General features: G+C 43.3%; 1 pseudogene; it reads right to left on the bottom strand.

The window, feature by feature from the left end:
* Positions 1-5,647: 5,647 nt before the first annotated feature.
* Positions 5,648-5,766, bottom strand: LOC120616809 (uncharacterized; annotated as a pseudogene).
* Between the last annotated feature and the right edge of the window lie 246 nt (positions 5,767-6,012).

Genomic DNA, 6,012 nt, shown 5'->3' with positions numbered 1-6,012 from the left:
GCCCAGCACCTGTTTTCTGTGCCTACCTTTCTTCCTTTCTGGGGAAGTAGAAAAAGCATAGACTGGGAGGGTGAGGACTCAGGTTCTAGACCTGGTTCTAACAAGATATGTGGCCTTGGGGAAGTCACCCAATCACTCAGGTCTCCAGTTGTCTTATTCGTAAAAGAGTTAGATCCAAATTTATCCCTAAGGTTTCTTCTAGTTCTAAGTACTCTATGACCTTGCTATGCAGTGTGGTCCACGGATGAACAGCATCAGCATCACCTCAGGCTTGTTGGAAATGCAGTCTTAGGCCCCGCCTAGACCTCCTACATTAGAATCTGCATTTTACCAAGACCCCCACAGGTTACTATACACCACAAATTTTGGAAACCACTGCTTTACAAGACCACACATTTAACTGCTGGACTGAGTCTCCCCTCCTTCCAGAAAAGTACGTTCGAATTTGAACAAGAACTGCATTACTTAGGAGATTAATGTCACTCAGAGGAGGAGAAAGAATGGCTTTTTGAACAAGGTTTATTCAGCCTGTACCACCTAAGTGAACTCTAAACAGATTCTCTTCCTTCCTTCCTTCCTTCCTTCCTTCCTTCTTCCTTCCTTCCTTCAGCTTCCTTTTCCACTAGGAAAACAGAAGAAGAAATGCTCTACCATCTTCCAACAAAAGAATGATCCTGTTTCCCCTGGGGCCCTGGTCCCCTCTGGGATAATTCCTGTGAGTGTGGCCTGACATCTGCCCAGAGCACAGCGCCCCGGAGCCATCCAGCTGAGGAGGCAGAAGAGAGGCCCTGGAAGTGGGAAAAGGAGGAGCAGGAAAGAAGAGCTGATCGGGCTCTGCAGGGAGCCAGGCCCCACTGAGTGAGTTTCTAAAAACAAACATTCTGGAACGCTTTCACCTGTTCTTGCCAAAATTTCCCTTCTGGGAAGGAGGCCACAAGGACCCCCAGTGGCCCTCAGCCTTAGGCAGCCACAGGGCAGATTCAGAGACCAAAGCTACCCACTGCTGCGTGCTGCTGGTATGCCCGGCCCCTCGTAGAAGATAAATGTCCATTGGTCCGATGAGAGGTTGAAAATTAACACACAAGTGTTCCCAGTCCTCTCCCCATCTGTGAAAGAGGATTCTGGCTTTGCCTGCTCAGTTTTTTCCTCTCCGCGTCCTTTCGAGGAGGTTTCTGCCATTGCCGGATGGGTTTTCTGGCATGGGCACATGGCAGGAAAAGAGAAAGGAGAAAAGAGGTACAAGGTTTAGGGAACATAAATGAAGATGGCTTTTAGGTGAGTTTTAAGGAGAAATTTTGAAATCAACTAAAGGATATGAGGGTTGTTGATGAGAGAGAAAAAAAATTCATAAAGTGTCCTTATAAACCATTGGTTCTCAAAGCAGGGTCCCAAGACCAATAGCATTAGCATCATTTAGGAATTTGCTAAAAATGCGCATTCTCAGGCCTCACTCGGACCTTTTAAATCAGGTACTCTGGGGATGCTTTCCAGGGGGCTCTGATGCCTGCTAATGTTCAAGGATTATTGTTATACAGCACGTATTATTTCCACAGTGAATGAGAATTGGAGATTTTAAAAAGTGAGCTCTTTTTTTTTTTTTTTTTTTTTTTTCTTGCTTGCGCTTTCTTTGGCCACACACTGGGCTCTAAGACTGGAAGAAGTGACTCACCGACATGATGGGGCTACCCTCTCCATACTGGCATTCATTGCTTGGGAAAGTGGTCTGACGCCAAGCACCTTAATCTGCTCATATGCGAAGTCACCCTACAAGACTTCCATCTTGTCTCTGCATGGGCCAGCACTGTTATTTGGAAAACAAGTCACAGGACGTATCAGATGCATATAGTCGAAGGACTGCTCTTCTATCCTTAGGGTTTTCTGCTCAAGAACTGACATCTGCAAAACCCTGTTTTCATTCAATAATGAATGACATATTTATCATCTGCCCCAGGCTGCAATGCTACCTAAAGCTTTAACCAGAGCTGGTCAGAAGCTAAGGGACTGGAGAAAAAGCATACATTCTTATGATCCTGGATATCCTAGATCTCACAAATCTATAAGTACAGAGGAGTTTCAACACTAACTCAGATAATTCACTGTCTTGGTTCTACTTTGTTCATGGGGGACCTCAGCTTCGTAAGCCTGTCATTAGTATCTCATGTGATGTTGCAAATCGGGCTGGCATTACCACATGTCACCTGTCTCACACAGGATATCTTCTGCTGGTCACCACCCCAACCCATAAGTTCAGGCTCATATGGAACACAGACATGTAAATAGGCTATCATACTACAGAGGATTTCTGTAAATCTTTAACAAAAAATAAAAGCAAGACATCCAAATGGTTTTTAAAAACATGAATATATTGGAAGTATATAAAATGAAAAGTAAAATTCCTTTCTCTCACTCTTGACTAGTCCATTCCCCAATTTTTTGTGTGAATCTTTGCAGAAATGTTTGACGCATACACTAGCATATATTTTCTTTTTTATTCACACAAATTGGACCATTTTTTGCACACTGTTCTGCACTTTACATTTCATCTCTTATAGCTTAGAAATAGCCTAGCACATTCTTCTTAATGGCTGCATACTATTCGATCACAGAAATGTGCCATAATGAACCCTATTTATTTTTCCCTTTTACAAACAATATTACAATGAACATTTTTGTGTCTATAATCTGGTGTACTTCTGTAAATGTATAAGTGGATTAAACTCTTAACCATGGCTCAAGGGGTATACGTATTTACAATTATAATCGGTATTATCAAAATGCCCAACCAAAATATTACATTTACTAATATGCTCACTGACTGAATGAGAGTCTCTGTTTCCTTATTCATTCAACAGTACTGAGTATTAGCAAACGTTTTTAGATTTTTGCCAGTCTGATAGGTGAAAACGGCATCTTGTTGTGGTTTAGATTTACATGTCTTTAATTAGAAAAAAGCTGAACATCTTTTCACACATTATTGGCTATTTGCGCTTGTTTTTCTATGAACTGCTTTTCATATCCTTTGCCATTTTGCAGTTGATTTGTTCATATTTATTCTTATTGATTTGTATGAGTTCTCTACAAAACAAGGAAATTATCTTTCTGTCGATTGTATGTGTTGCAAGTATTATGCGCCATGTTATCATTTGTTTCTTGTCTTTAGAGAATTTGCTTCTATAAAGACATTTAAATTTGTATGCAATTGAAATGCTTGTTAATATTTTGCTTTGTGGAGGCTGGAGGAGAACAGGCATGAGCTAGCCACTTCAGACGGCACTTGCTTGCCTAGTGTGTCCTTTCTGAAGCCAGAGACTTGGAGATGACAGGCTAAAACGAGGGTGTTCGGAAGTTGAGATGCGTGTCCACCTGCTGTAAGTGCTGGGAACAGTGCTGGTCAGCCACTCCCACGGTCCTGAAATGACACCCCATTCACATCTCACCTTTAGTGCAAGAGACGGTCCATCAGTTTGGTCTCCTTTGCCCTCACAGAGAATTCTCTTTCTGAGGCCTCATTACCCTTTCTATAATCTGACCATGGTGAGGTCACCGTAGACCATCAGGCAAATTTTATAACTCTGAGATTCCAAGAGATTAAGCTGGAGTTGTTGTTGTTGTTGCTGTTACTATTTTCTCCTAGGGAGCCACTGTGCTCCTGACTATATAGGTGCAGACAGGTCAGCCAACCCACACCAGGAAAAACCCAGGCCCCTTCATGCTAATGGAGGAGTAAGTAATGATTTCCCAATTCAACGAAATGTCCTGTTACAAAATTAACGAACCAACTGATAACTTCTTAAGCCTTCCATAGGCATATGTCAACTTAATTGAATCTCTTATTGGTGGCATTTCAAGAAACATAACAATAGAGGTGGAAAATATTCACGTTGTGTGGGAAAGAATGCTTCTGGGCAAGGTAGATGAGAAATGGGTGGTGCAAGGGCACCCCCAACTCTGTCCAGGGGTGTGCTCCAGAGTCAGCTCCCTTTAAGCATCCTCTGCTCCCTAACCCATCCCTACTCTAAAAAATGCCATTTTAATTTATTTTTTAACCACATCCATAGTGGTAGCTGTTAGGGGACTTGCACCAGGTGTCACTGCAGCTGTTGGGAATCACGTGTCAGAATGGAGATGGTGAGTGGGGAACTCTCCACTATATTGCTTTGGGTGAACAGATGGGGAGCAACGCAGAGTTACCTAACGTGAGAGGCTGATGTAACTCATACCTCACTGGAACCCATACATGCCTGACCCCAAGGAAGGGGTACGAATTTTGCTTCATAGCTCAGTTCGCAGGAGCATCACATTACTTCAAGTCAAATTAAATTTAATTCTTAAGCCCTCACTCACTAGGTTGATGGGAAATTCAGTAGGAGTCGTGATTTTGAGAGCCCTTCCACTCCCTAATTTCATACGTGAATCCAGGATCTTATTTGGAGGTTGGGTAACAGAAGAGTCTTGAGTCGCCTCAATGACAAAATGCGGATTTTTGAAACCCATGGCCCTTTTGAGGATGAGCAGTGCTACTAACATGCTGCTCACATCTCTGGGCACTGGGTCTTTTCTGAAAACCACAATCCAGCTGTTCTCCTAGATTCTGCAAACTTTTGAAGTTGCTGAGCGGAGGTGGAGCACAGGGCCCTGCCAACTGTACGACTTGCCAAAACTCCTGACGCTTACCCGGTTGTGGTTTTAAACACATCTGTAAATTCTTTAATAGTCCTTCCATCAAAGGCGAAGTCTAATTCGCCTCTGCATATAGGCGAGCCTTGGTATTAGGGGCTGGATCGTGTCTTCCCCGACCCCCACCCCACAAATTTGTATGTCAAAGCCTTAATCCCTCAGTACCTCAGAATGTGACTGTATTTGAAGATAGTGCCTTAAAGAGGTAGACACATTAAAATGAAGTGATTGGGTGAGTTCTCATCCAATCTGACTGGTGTTCTTATGAGAAGAGATTAGGACACAGACACACACACAGAGAGAAGCCCATGTGAAGACACAGAGAAAAGACATCCACCTACAAGCCAAGGAGAGAGGTCTCATAAGACACCAACCCTGCTGACACCTTCATCTTGTGCTTTCGAGCTCCACAATTGTGAGAAATAAATTTCTATTGTTTAAGCCGCCCAGTATGTGGTACTTTGCTATGGCAGCCCTAGCCAGTTAATACATCTAGGACTCACTTCTAATGCATAGGATGCAGTCAAGTGAAGCTACAAGACTGCCCAGGCTGGATTAGAAAAGGTGACACAGCTTCTGCCTGACTCTCTCTCCCAAGATGCTCACCCTAGGAACCTAGCCACACGTGGTGAGGAGGAAGCCCAGGCCATGTGGAAAGGTGTAGGTGTTCTTACTGGCAGCCGCATTTAAGGCCCCAGCTGTCAGCCAGCATTAATTTCCAAGCATGGGAGTTGAACAAACAGCAAAAGGATTCTAGTCCAAACCTTCCAGCTGCCCCAGCTGAGTGGAGAGAGAGATGTGCTGTTCCTGCAGAATCCTGGCCAAACTGCCAATTCGTGAGCAAAATAAATGTTGTTGTTGTTCTAAGACACCAAGTTTGGGGACATTTCTTTAAGCGGCAGATAAAAAGAGCATCAAACTTGAGATATCAACAGCTTGTTCTGCTTCTCTCTAGTCTTTTTTTTTTTTTTTAACACAGCACCTGGTATTCCTAGGTGGTCTCCCACCCAAGTACTAACCAGGCCCAACTCTGCTTAGCTTCTGAGATCAGATGAGATTGGGCACGTTCAGGGTGGCATGGCCATAGACTGCTTCTCTGTAGTCTTAAGGAATACTTACCTCCTTTCTCCTCCTCCTCATTTTGAAAGATCTCATATATTCTCCCTCAACTTTCCTTTAGTTATACAGTGTTGGTGTCTCTTTACAGTGGTTGAGGGTGGAAGAAGCAGAGGTTTATGTCGACAACTTTTTCTTATTAATTCGCACTGATGATAGTAACCTGAGTGCTATCTGTATAACATGTTTTTATTTCAGGTGGAGCATGAGATCTATATA

This window comes from Pteropus medius, unplaced genomic scaffold (assembly GCF_902729225.1).
Source record: "Pteropus medius unplaced genomic scaffold, Ma_sr-lr_union100, whole genome shotgun sequence".
NCBI classification, from domain to species: domain Eukaryota; kingdom Metazoa; phylum Chordata; class Mammalia; order Chiroptera; family Pteropodidae; genus Pteropus; species Pteropus medius.
Note: the sequence above shows the minus strand (reverse complement) of the source record. Positions and strands in the feature narration are given on the sequence as shown.